Source organism: Pholcus phalangioides, unplaced genomic scaffold (assembly GCF_987345545.1).
Source record: "Pholcus phalangioides strain wild (caught in Gottingen) unplaced genomic scaffold, Ppha-v1.0 ptg000017l_1, whole genome shotgun sequence".
In the NCBI taxonomy this organism is placed as follows: Eukaryota; Metazoa; Arthropoda; class Arachnida; order Araneae; family Pholcidae; genus Pholcus; species Pholcus phalangioides.
Window position 1 is genome coordinate 6,373,461 of NW_028301610.1, and position 13,991 is coordinate 6,387,451.

Below are 13,991 nucleotides of genomic sequence, written 5' to 3' on the forward strand. Positions count from 1 at the left end.
TAAATTTTCGAAATTTCTGTACAACATTCTTACAGTTTTGCTAATAAACGTACCGTTTACCGCATAATTCTATTGATCTGTGTTGTAGAGATATTTAATTTTGAAATAAGGGCTTATTCGCTGATTACCCTGTATTCTCGAAATGGGGAAGGAAAGTTCGATTTTTGGAGGGAGGGGGCATTAAAGGGTCAGGGGTGGGGCACAATTAATTTCTTAAAGATAAATTTTGAGTTATTAGCCTTAAAATAGCTTGAAATTAACATGAATTGACGACAACCTTAAAGGTATTTTCTTTCGATATTTTTATTTTTTTTATCGTTTCGGGGGAAGGTCACGAGCAACTTGTGCCCCCTTCCCCGAGCGTTCGCCTTTGAACCCAATATACGGTAGGAGATGGGAGAGGGGCAGAGCTGCCGAAATTTTGCCGACAAGGACGGGGAAGAGTGTCAGATGGCTAAAAATCTGCCGACGTAATACTTGAATAGCCAAATTGGAGACATGTAAAATCTTGTATTAGCATAGGATAGCAAAAACAATCAAATATATGTGTATGAGATTTGAAATAAATCAATGGTCAAATAATATTTTCAATGATATTTCGACTACAAGACCATAGTTTACACCATATTAAAAGGTAGCCCCTTAAATTGAGATATTTATTAGTCTTGATTGTAAGAATTTTCTTGAAAAAAAAATTAGTACAAACGATCGTTTTGTCGATCGGAATTTTTCGAGCAGAGTATTTCAATTTATTCACTTACATGAATTTTGAAGCTCTCGTAAAAATGGAAAAAAACTGCTTACAGTACAAAAAAAGACCCAAAATATGAAATGAGAAAACCTTATTTTTTGTACCGTACCACACGAGCCTTATCGATCCACTCGCTGCAACAGCAACAAGGTTTTTAGATTTTATTATTAGTATTATTTTTTCTAAATCGAACCCCTGGGAAACGAGGCTTCGACGTTGGATTGAAGTTCTCAATTTAAAAGAGTACCGTCACACCACTCTTCAAGAACATATCCGCGATGTTGTTGTCAACCCCTCGGAAACTTCATCTTTTTACTCTTCTTTTTAAATATTCTTATCCACGTTCCTGGAAGTATTGCTTGGGAATAAATAAGCAAGTAAATAAATAAATAAAATCAAGTTTTTAGGCGGAAGAAACGAAAAATAAAAAATTTAAACGTCTTTTCTACGTCTAACGGCTCGAAATTCGGTGATGCCATATGACTGACTAAATTCCTCGAATTTCCGTTGGATTTCGTAAATTTCTAATCCAACTATACATGTGAATCTTGAATGCATGAATTTATGTTTTACAATTTAAATTCTACTGTGTTAAAACGTTTTTTCCGTGATAATTCACACTTCTTTTTACCATTATAATTCACCCTTTTTTTAAATCAAGTTTCTGATTTAGTACTTAATATTTACTATTAGTTATTAGCTTATTATAATTTAGTATTTACTATTTTAAAGTTTTGTCAATCACACTGCTCAACAAAATTTTTTTTTTCGTGTTTCAAGGGAATTTTAACGGTTTTCAATATATTGAGGTTATTGATTTTGACATTGGTGTTGGTTTTGTTGAACTGGCTCTAGTTTTTGAGATAATGCATTCTCTCAACATTTCAATATAGTATCGAATTTTTTATTCATTTTCCTTTTCATTCAATATATTGTTTCATTTATATCATAATCGCACACCAGTGGTCTTTATTTATTGACATTAAGTTTATCATTGATTTATAGTTCACACACTTCGAATGTGTGATTTTTATACTGCTTATGTATTGAAATCAAAATTTTTAACTTTCACTTTATCACGAAAACTAAAGCCAGTCTGAAAAAACCAATACTAGATTCGGAATCAGTTCCCCCAAATCATCCTAAACTCATTGAAATACTTTTTGCCAATGATTTACTATATTTATTTAATGTGCACAGTTTCAATGTGATTGGTATGCTGCTTATGTATTGCCATTGAAATTTAAAAATGTGACAAAACCACTGCAGATTCTTAATCAGCGCCTCAAAATCACTGAAAAATCTTTGAGAAGCAAATTGGTGTTGAGTAGAGTGGAATCATTTTTAACTAATGGGTTACAACAATATTTTTTAATCTTTTTCGCCCATCGTCTCCTTTGGACCATGTTTGTTTGTGTGGCCTTTTGTTTTAACCACGTCTCTTACATCCAGGAGCGAGACTCTTTAACTCTCTCTTTACTTATTACTTTTTTTTAAAATCTAAGTTATTCAAAAATTTTATAAATACCCGTGTGTCTTGGGGAGTATAAGAAAATCTAAAAACAGTCACATTTCTGTCAGAGTTCTATGCATCCGTTGACACTTCAGAAATATACTTCTAATGACAAACGTTTTCAAATGACATGCTGCAGTTTCTTAAAATGTCGTAATTTATTAGTCTATTTTATTTATATAAAAAAAAATAACTTTTTATTTGGCCACTTTGTCCTGAAAAACTAAAGAGGAAAGTTGTTGCCCAGTCTCTTTTGAGGTAAAAAAAAATTCCACGACTCTAGATGCAATATGCACTGAAATATTCGAATTAGAAAAACGGAGGGAAAAAAACAACGTTAAATGCGGGTAAAACGGTTTTTTTCCGCATTTAGTGCTGTTTTTCCAAAATTTCCTCCGTTTTTCGAATTCGAATATCTCGGTAAATATTGCACTTGAAAACGGGGAATGTGTTTTGGTGGCAGCGGGAGAGACAGGGCAACAACTTTCCAATTAAGTTTTGAGGCACACGGGGACTTATAAAAAGTTAGTGTTTTTATTTTAATAACTCTAAAACCCCTTGAGACATAAATGACATATATCTGAGTACTACACGTTATTTGGAAAGTTTTTCTAATTGGAAGTATAACTCTAGGTAGTATAACTCGCCAGTAAAATGCCATACTACCTGTTTATTATGCACCCTATATATGTATGTTACGGTAAAAGCCCGAAGAGTGGTAAAACCTAGATTTTACCAAGGCGAGTTGGTAAAAGACCGAAATACGCTTGTGAACGTTTTCATTTCAGGTATTTACCAAGTCGAAGCCCGTTTTTAATGAATAAATCAACCATCATGAACTCATTAGTTCCTGAACTTACTAGTTCCCTATTAATTAATAATTATAGTTAATTATTATTAACAAATAAATTAATTAGCTGCCAAGAACTTATTAGTTCCTGACACTAATTAAACAACGGTTAAAAATTATTTACTCCTGACGCTGATACTGTATATATATTTGTTCTGAATATTATACACAGGGTGATTCTCAGAACTCAAGTAATTTGATAACTTTTGTTGCACCACGGTCATTTTCTGCACACGAGGGCTAATTGGACCGGGACCTACAATTTAGTGCCGATTGCGAATGGCAGTCTTGTTTTTTTAAATACTCATCGAGGGGGGTCGGTGCGCTAAATCCTCGTGGGGACTCCCTGGGATAGCAATTTTTTCCTGCGGTCATGTCACCGTTTTTGTTGTACCCCTGTGTCAGGAAATTTTTCTGGCAAGAACGAACCGAGTATCGAACTCGCGACACCTCTAAACATCTTTTGGTATTTTAGGCGAGCATCGTATCGACCTCGGCTACCGCGCCCTTCAGCACTCAAAGAACAAACTTTTAGGGGAAGTAGAAAACACAAAAACAGAACAGAATCCCATAGGAATGTATGACCGGAAACCCCAACCTGTTGAGCTGGAGGATAAACGAAGATGCAGAAATGACAAGCCAATAATGTGAGGAAAAACTCTTTATTTAGTGATACTTTACACAAGGACAGTACGTGTGCACGTTAGGCTTCACAACAAGTACTCGAAGTTCTCACCATCCACAGTTATGCTTTACAACGGCGACTCATTGATTGTCGAACCCTTTCAAAAATACTCGGCATTTCGCGGACGTTTGCAGCTCCGATGGAAATTCTTGCGTGGATGGTAAGACGTTGAGCACTTGCTGTGAAACTTGACGTGTACTCGTACTGTCCTCATGTAAAGTATCGCTAAATAAAGGGTTTTTCCACCCATTATTGGCTTGTCATTTCTGCATCTTCGTTTATCCTCCAGCTGATCAGGTTGGGATTTCCAGTCATACATTACTATATGTGATTCTGTATTGTTTTTTTGTTCTGCCAAACAAAAAGGGGTGATAGACGAAGTGGAACATGAAACACCCTACCAATCCTGTCCTATTCCGAACCGTTTTCGAGTAATGGTGAACAATCGATTATGGAAAAAAAAATGCGTCGAATCTGAAAAAAACCCCCAAAATTTGTAAAGTTTCCAGAAGACTTAAGCACATGTTTGGAAAGAATTGTAAATTCCTATAAGATGAAATGATTTCGTTGAAATATCTCGATTTAATGGCGAGTTACACAAAATCGCGAAGATTGGTGAAGTTCAAAATTGAATTGTTGCCAAAATTTAATCATCAATTCCGGAAACAACCCTATAGCTACCATCGGTCAAATGTACCAAAACCTTGTCTATTGTGCCAGCTTGAGAAAGAGCCTACAATAAACTATATCGGTGTTCTTGTTCAGCAGAAATTTAGCCTTCCAATTGCTATACAAATGAATGCTATACAATGAAATCTGCTTTCGTCGAAGTAATTTTAGTAGATTATGGGAACAATTCGATTTTCAACTTAACCAATCGCTCAGCAATTGAAGCTTGTCATTAAATAAAGATATCCCGTAGACAGAGGTTCCACCTTATAGGATTTTTTCAGCAAAATCAAATTGTCACTAAAATCTGTATCCACCAATTCCGAATTTTCGTCGAATATTTACTTCGACAAACGCTGATTTCAGTGGCGTATAGCAAACAAAAACGGCTAATTTTCTCCTGAACCAGAACACCGATATAGTTTATTGTAGATTCTTTCTCTCGAAAAAGCTGGTAAAATAGACAAGTTTTTGGTAAATTTGGCCGATTGTAGCAACAAGGGTAATAATTTGTCTTTCTAAATATGTGCTTAAGTTTTTCAAAAACTTCACAAATTCGGGTTTTTTTTTCAGATTTGACGCATTTTTTTCATATTGGATTATCAAACATAACTCGAAAACGGTTCGAGATAGGACAGAGTTTGGTAGGGTGTTTCATGTCCCACTTCAGCTCGTCTATCACAACACTTCCGTTTGGAAGAACATGTCGCTTTCACCTTGTATATAGGGTGGTTATAACTAAACTGACACGACTCAGACGTATGTAGCGCCTATTCTGATGGAGGTATTTTGATGAAACTTGGTATATACACTGCTCAAAACAATTAGGGGAAGCAAGCAAAAAAGTGAAGAAAACCGTGCGAGACAGCCACGTATTGGCATACAATGGATAGTACACGCGTATCAATGCGCAATACAGAAAAAAGACGTAAAAAAATTTGGAATTAAGCTTTAATTCTTTGAAAATATGGAAAAAACATGAAAAGATGATTTAGGGCAACAATTTGGTTACATGTAAACGATAAAAAAAAGTACTGTTTAGGCATGATGCATGAGTTTTAATAGGGCGTGTGGTCTCCTCGAACAGCTAAGACTGCTGCACACCTGTTTGCCATGGATGCGATGAGGTTATCGATCAGACTTTGGGGAATACTGTTCCACTCCTCAAGAAGTGCAATCTGCAAGTCTCGGACAGTAACAGGCGGTCGCGCAGCAATGCGTCGTCCGAGACATGCTCGATTGGATTCAGGTCAGGAGAGCACGCTGGCCATTCCATACGCTGTATTGTTTCAGCTTCAAGCATGTTCTCCACCAGACGAGCTCTATGCGGTCGGGCATTATCATCCTGGAAAACAAAGGAATCTCCAATGGCTCCAGCGTAAGGGATGACATGAGGTCGCAGTATCTCGTCTGCATACCTTCGGGCCGTCAAAGTGCCATTCCGAATGATATGCAGGTCCGTACGTCCGCCTATGCTGATTCCACCCCATACCATCCAACCAGCTCGTCTGTATTGTGACCTTTCACGAACGAATGCGGGGTTATTTCGAGTGCCCCTGTCCCTCCATACCAGAACACGTCGGGTGTCACACTCCAGACTGAATCGGGACTCGTCTGTAAACAGCACTTGGCTCCAATCATGTTGCTCCTAATCTCGATGTTCAGCAGCCCATCTTCTTCGGGCCGCACGGTGGCGTGGGGTCAACGGAATGCAGACCATTGGCCTACGTGCATAGAGCCCTCCCTCATGAAGCCGATTACGTACTGTTTGGCTGGACACCCTTCGTCCTGTTGCCAAGAGCAACCGTCTTTGCAGCTGCGTAGCATTCTCTGTTCTGTTTCGACGGGCTGTTAACCATATATACCGGTCATCAGTTGCTGTAGTGGCGCGTGGCCGACCTTGCCCTGGTCGACGTCTAACATTTCCTGTTTCTTGGAATCGATTCCACAGCCTTGCAACAACACTTCTGGCGACTCCAACAGCGTCCGCGACACTACGTTGTGTTTGCCCGGATTCCAGTCTGCCTATAACACGCCATGCCATGGATTCCGGTAAATCACGTTGTTGAGACATCCTCAAGTCGCCTTGTCTCAAAAAAAAATACTGCGCAATCGAATTTCACAGTCACGGCAGTAAAACAGACGTTTCTGCAACATCCCGATTTCTGCCCTTATCTCCTTTTTCTCGTTTTTGACGTCATGAACTTTGATTTGCATATGAAGTTTTCTTCTTCCGTTTCCTGCTAGGTTTTAAATTATGGATGATTCATTTTATGTTACTTATCGGTATACATCTTTGCGTAATTTTGTTAAAACCATGTGTTCCCCTAATTGTTTTGAGCAGTGTATATATAGGATATATGGACCACATGGAGAAAAGAAAGATTCAATAGAAAATAGTTCACAAGGTGGAAAAGTGGCACTGTTCATCGTAGTCATCTTTTTCCCATGGTCCAAATAACGTATATGCCAAGTTTTAATAAAATACGTCCACCACAAAGAGTGATACATTGGTTCGTTGTAGAGCCAATATAATTAAACTGATACTACACTCAGCCTATATATAATTATACTGACACTACTCTGGCCTATATAGCCCCCGTTGTGGTGGATGCATTTCAGTGAAACTTGGTGTAAACGTTATTTGGACCATGGGAAAAAGACAACTGCGATAAAATGAGCCACTTTTCACTTGGTGGCGGGAAATTGAACTATATTTTTTATTGAATCTTTGTTTTCTGCCATGGTCCAAATATCCTATATACCAATTTTTATCAAAATGCTACCATCAGAATGATTCAACATACGTCTGAGTAGTGTTAGTTTATTCATAACCACCCTGTATATATAAATATTTGCACTGGGAAAGAAAATGGTTAAATTTTTTAGTTGTTTTCCATTTCTTGAAAAAACAAATTTTTCTAGAATTTGTTTGATGCCTGCTTTTATTGCATTTTTTTAATGTTTATGATACTCTTTCGCTCATAAAACTTGGAATTCAATAGACTATATAATTTGCAGCAGCTTTTCGTATTTGTCTTCAATTGCTGTGGTAATTGCAGCAGTAGCAAGAGTTTAAACTACTGTTAGCGTCGAAACAGATTAAGTGCGTAATGCGTTTAATAGCACTGGGCATTCAAACACTTTCATGATGACCGTTGCTTGAGAGCATTTCGCGGCATTAACAGAAGATGGTAAACTTATTAATGGGATAATGTCACGTTTCTGTTTAGATATTCATTCGTTTATCGTGCTATTAGGCATTCTATGTCATCGCCGAAAGCGATCGGCTTGTTCCATTTTCATTGTTTAATTTTACGTTCTTGGTGATGATTTCAACGAGAATTTCCGAATGCCAGAAAATATTCATCTGGAATATGGATGGAAAACATTCAAAGTATAATTGGACTAGGTTACATCGATCGAATTCGTGCTATAATTCATTGAAATATATTTAATAAGAACCTGTTTGATCAGTTCAATGACATTTTGGGTTATTAACATCCAACCATATCAATACTATTTCCAATTATCTTTACATCCACTAATAAGAGATTACCACTAATAGGTTAGTCCCTTCTCTTATATATATATATATATATATAAAATTATAGAAGAGTATTATATATATATATATATAATACTCTTCTATAATTTTAACATAGTTTTATACATCTCGGCATCTCACCGACAGATTTCGGCCGTCGGAATTGCAAATATTTACGTCCGGGTAAAAAACCTTCCTTGAAAAATTTATTCTCGGTAATTCAAATGATCATCTAAGTATACATTTAGAACTTTGTAGCTAGAGGCTATATGGGGGTTATTTATACAAATTTACAGAAATAAACTACAAAAAAAAATGTACAAGGCGTATCCACCTTGCGAGTAGTCTTCACATCGAGAATGGTTATTGTACCAGCCTCTCGGTGACTCATAATGCCTATTGTGCTTTCAAAAGTTCAGAGCTGCGTAATTCATTATTACAGAATATGAGTAAAAAAAACCTAACATCTTATCAAAGCATTTTTGTTCTTTTTGCAGCTCTTTTCTTCTTTATTAAAGTTTTTTTTATCGTGCTACGGCCATTGAAAATCGAACCATAGGTACCCTAACATGTCGAAATTAGCATAATAACTCATAGACTGCAATGACTAGCATATCACCTGCTTCAATTATATAAAAAAAAATTTTGTATATTAGAAACAACATTACGTATAAAGCATCTTTATCCTTTATTAAGTTCAGTGTGACACATTCCAAAGTTGAAAATGCGTGAAAAGTTGAAAATTTACGTCAAAAGGCAAAGGGGCATTTGCAGGGTATCTAAAACTTGTAATAATTTTTTTTCTTGTGTAACGTCGTAATTATCTATATGAAATCAATCTATCAATTTTGTGTCTGCTGCGAAATCATTGTCTTACTTTCTTGGTTACGGATTGGAGCAACTAGAAGTGAGAATTTTGGTCTTTTTGTGAAAATTGTGAAAAGTGAAAATTTTTTAGAATAGATCTGTCTATGAACCAAATCCTTCCATTTAGTAGAGAGGTGTCTAGAAATTGTCGAGAAAGATATCCTCTACAATTGTTAATACAAGATTCATCGAAAGACTGGATATACTGTATGTGGAGATAATGATGAGGATGCTTAGGAAGAAAATTCATCTCTGCGTCTATGCAAACTCGGACCCCGGCCTCTCGTTTGCTGGACGAGTACTCTATGCCTAAGGTATGCAAACAGAACACTCCTTCCTTGGAGAGTATGTACAGGGTGATTCAGAAAAGATGTGAAAACGTTAAGAGGTGGTAGTACAAAAAAAAAAAAAAAAAAATGCTGCCACTGTGGTACTTCCGTTTGCAGCTCCGTAAATGTAATGCATGTCTGCTTTTTGAGTATTACTAAAGTGCGCCATTATCCCGTACGTTACAACTGTTTGAACGGTTGCACTGAAATAACGTCCACGCCTTTTATTCACTGTGAAGCAGATTTTCATACGGGGTTTTCTTCTTCCCCAGGTTAAATTTGCATGCATGGTGTTATTTTTCTCCCGATAAATTTCAACAGGAATGCCGTTTTAACGTTTGCGGAGAGGCCGTTTTGAAACGCGCTAACGCGTTTGCGTTTCATTTTAGACCATGCACTCTTTGATGATAATTGTTTGTATTGGTGTGTACTATCACCTCTTAAAGTTTTTCCATCTTTTCTAAATCACCCTGTATATGTTGAATGACTCCGTACATGGACGGAGGTAGCAACCAACTAATAGCTCGTGATCAGTCTAACCTGTCTTTCGAAGAATTTTGCCAAGTGAAGAAGACATCTTTCTCAAAATATATGTCACCAACTGGTGGTCCATGTCACTCGCGAGCTATTAGTTGATAGCTGCCACCGTTCATGTATAGAGCCATTCAACATATAATGTATATACGCTCCAAGGAAGAAATATTCTATCTGTTTCCGTAGCTTAGGAGTAGAGCACTCGTCCGGCAAACGAGAGATCTGGGTTCGAGTCACAGTGGAGGAAAGAGATGAATTTTCTTCCTAAAATCACCATTTCCAAACATAACCAGTCTTCCGAGGAATCTTGAAATTCTAGAAAGTTTCCATTTTACGGCCCACACACACAGACACACACACGTTCAGCAACAAACATCGTTTATCTCGTAACAAAATTAAAGCAGTCACCGTGTAAGATGTCTTTATGAACTTTTTCAAACAAACAAATACGTAAGATTTGAATACAATTTCTCTCGCATAACTAACGACTTTCGATGGCTTGAAAATTTACGATCCGCAAAACACAGGAATTGTCAATACTTGATATGAAAATCCCTCCACGCCAAGCATGGGGCGAAATACTGTCAAGTGATGTCATATCAACTTTTGACATGACATATAGGACTGTTTGTAAGTACTGTCAGCTGTAATAGTAATGGGGAAAAACAAGGGATAAAAACTGAGCGTTTAAGATCCCCTATTAATTTAAAAATGCAAGCATTTCAAGAATATTTTGAATAGTGAAAATTCGAACAATAAATAGGTTTTCTAAAAATGACTCCATTTTAAAACGCAACGAATGAAAAGAAACGAAAAGACGCGTTATATCCTCTTAAAAATATTATAAAAGAAATAAAAGGTGGACTTTTGTTTTGTGGCGAAAAGCACATTTAAAACAAAGTTTTTCAATGTTGAAGAAATAAAAGCTCCTTCTAATCTCTCCAAGATGCACAACAAATAAATTCTTCCAATAAATCACATTCTTTCATTCAAGGTCCAAGATTTATTTTCTGAACATGACTTACATTTCTCGTATTTGTGAGAGACTTTTCAAAGTAAATACTTTATTTACTTAAATAAGAAAAAGGGGTGGGAGATTCTAAAAAAGAACAGAAACAAAACATCGTAATTTCTTCGGTGTTTGATTGCACTCAAATATCACGATTTTTTGTCTTGCAAAGCTTCTTGGTAAATGGTAAATTGAAGCCATACCTGTGGATTTTCATAGATATTTAAATTTTGTACTTTTTCTCTAAAGCATGATATTTTTTAAAATATTTTTGACTGTGTCACTATCATATCGGAAGAATAATAGCTTGGTGAAAAGATTTAGAACAATTCGAGCGTTCTCACGTTTTCGAAGTTCGGAGCTCAGTCCTTGACAGAAGTTTCCCGACAGTTTTACTTTCACTAGAGGAAGAGAGATGGCTCCGAATGACCAGCACGAAAACTTCACAGACACACCGATTAGTGAGTCAGTCGACCAGTGTCGTCAACTTGGTTGTTTTACAACTAAATCTAATCTGGAGGAGTAGATATACTTTGCCCAATAGTACTCAGAAATCACCAACGAATAGGGCAATTAACGGAAAATACAAAACTCCTATTGCATTTTCATCCCGCAGTCTTATTTGTTGGCGATTTCTGAGCAATGTAGTCTTTTTGCAGGGCTATTTAGTTGGAAAAATAGTCGTTTAGTTGCTTGTGAGAAATCTAGTCTTAATTTTTCTTTTGCAGTTTACTATATAGTTGCAGCCTAGTTTTGCTTTTCCAATAATGCGGATTTTTTCAAATACCTATAAGATCATTTTAAGATATGCGAATTCCTTTAAAAAGAAGTACGACGATAAATTTTCATTAAATTATAACTGAAAAATTGGTTAAAATTGAAAGTTAAGGATATCAAGGTTCCTTCAAATGTACAGTTTGTAATGCAAGTCTTTTGGTCACGCAGCAGGTAAGAATTTCCAGTCAGTTAAATCTTATTAATAATATAATTTAGAAACGAAATCGGTGCATGCTGTTTTGTAATTTGCACTGACCTACGTAGAAGAAATGTGTTTTCACAGTTTGAACTTTTCTGCATCGATCCTGCAAGAAATTGAAACAACTGAGGATGGCAAAGTCCCCAAACATCTTTGTGAATTTTAGTCACTCTAAAATCATTTTCAGCTGAAGTCATTGAATATTGAAGACAACTTTGCTAAGCATTTTTCTTTATGTGATGTTATCAATTTTTTTAGTAGCATAATATATATTTTCACGATAATAATGGCTAAAATTAATTCTGGTTATTTAGGTTCAGTTTCTAGTTATTTTTGACGAAGAATCTAGTTGGAGTTTTCGACTGTTGGCTACACTGTAGTGGACCTTTCCGTGAGAAACACGGAAAATAACCTGATCGAAATTTTGTTTATTTTACTGATCTAATTAATCCCTACGTGCGTAAAATTCTAATGAATGAAAAAAAAGAAAAACTGGCTCAATTAAATAAATAAATGTTCTCGTATTTTCACATTTAGAGATATAATTTCTAGTCTATAGACCACATTTTACAGATACCTGTTGATTAAAAATTCACATTAGACTTTATTAGATGACTTGACAGATTCTAGCGAAGTCCGCACACACACTCTAAACGCGAATGCTTAGCAAGTGAATACTGATTATTTCAATTCGATCTTGCATGAATATACGATTATCGTGTAATTATTAGGGATTCGAAATGACAGTTCTGTCGCAGAAGCTTTCGTAAACGCATTTCGCTTCATCAAGGGTCGTTTCTGCAACGTGTTATGTGAGAGAAGATCGATCTCGAAAGCATTAAGTATGATGGTTTCGATAATTTCAGAAATTCAACAGTTTAAACTGAAGATCTGAGTATTATTTCGGAAATTCATGAATGGATAAACAAACATGTATCTTGACTAGCATTTTGATTTGGAAGCAGTTTTATTTCTTAATAATTCCCTTTTCCGGTATGAGATATTCTTTCCCACACTACCACATTATTGGCGAAATAATCTATAGGCAAAGTCAATTTTATAGCATGGGGTAACATTTGAATTTTGAGAAAAACGACACTACATGAAATAAGATGGTTTATTTTTTGCGAAGTAATATCCAAAACTTTTCACGTAAAACCTAAATAAATGACAAAAACCAAATCATTTTTCAAAAAATGCTTTCGATTAATAAAATTATAACACACAGACTCGACGTGCGCATAATCCAAATCAACCCTTTAAGTGGTTTTTAAAATTTTTCCGATCCGTATTATAACTGCCACATTTGAAATTTGCGAAACCTTCCCAAAAATTGTCACGTATTTTTAAGAATAATTTTTTTCCGATTGCGAGCAGATAACTACTCCCCCCCCCCCACGAGAAAATTTACTCCGCCCATCGTGTGTGTCGTGACTTTCTAGGAAGAGAAATACTTTTTTTGGGGGGGGGAATCATTTTGTATCATTTATATATATATACTGAGCGTATATTTCTTTCTCTATTTTTCTTGCTCATCAGGGGCAATTCACTACCTAGTGAATTGTGCCGGAAGTGTAACTGTGTATACCTAACAGTCTGAGTGAATATCTACTGTTATGTCAGATTTTTCAGTGCTGCCATCTACGTTTCAGTAGTGAGTGAAGTGTAACGATTGAACATTTGTACTGTTTGCAGGCCTGTTGCTCTCTGTGGTGAGACTTTTTAACGGGGAGATCGGCTCGCATTTGCACCTCGAAGTTGGAAAACACAGAAAACCAACTTCAGCCGACTACCACTGTGGCGACGGTGGGGCTCGAACCGGGGTCTTCGCGATGTGAGCCCGTCACTATGACCACTCGACCCCCACAGCGGCCGACTCCACCCATTGCAGTTGGTTGGTTGGGGGGGGGGATGGAAAACATGTTTTATTATAAAAACAGCTTCATTGCGTTTTTAGAAGACGAAATATCTCGGAGTGACAGAAATAAAGCAGATCAAGTGACAAGGTATCTCGGGATTGTCACTGAAAGGGTAAAGAGAAAAAAATATTCTTAACCTTTTGCGGTCCTATGTCGAGTCCACCTCGACATAGGATCGCATCAGGAAAAAACGATACTTCATTGTTATAACGACTCTTTACGATTACAGGAAGATCCCTGTCAATTCGGCATTTTGGCAGAACTCATGAGCTATTCAAAAAACGCAATAGCCCACATAAAGGGGCCTTCCTTATTGGGGAAGGTGGCACTACAAAGCACGAA

At 36.5% G+C, this 13,991-nt stretch overlaps 1 protein-coding gene across 5 annotated transcripts in view; it reads right to left on the reverse strand.

Moving 5' to 3' along the window:
• The window catches only part of LOC149072163 (cGMP-inhibited 3',5'-cyclic phosphodiesterase 3A-like), a 360,046-nt gene that overhangs the window by 60,916 nt on the left and 285,139 nt on the right, over positions 1 to 13,991 (reverse strand). The window lies entirely within an intron of this gene.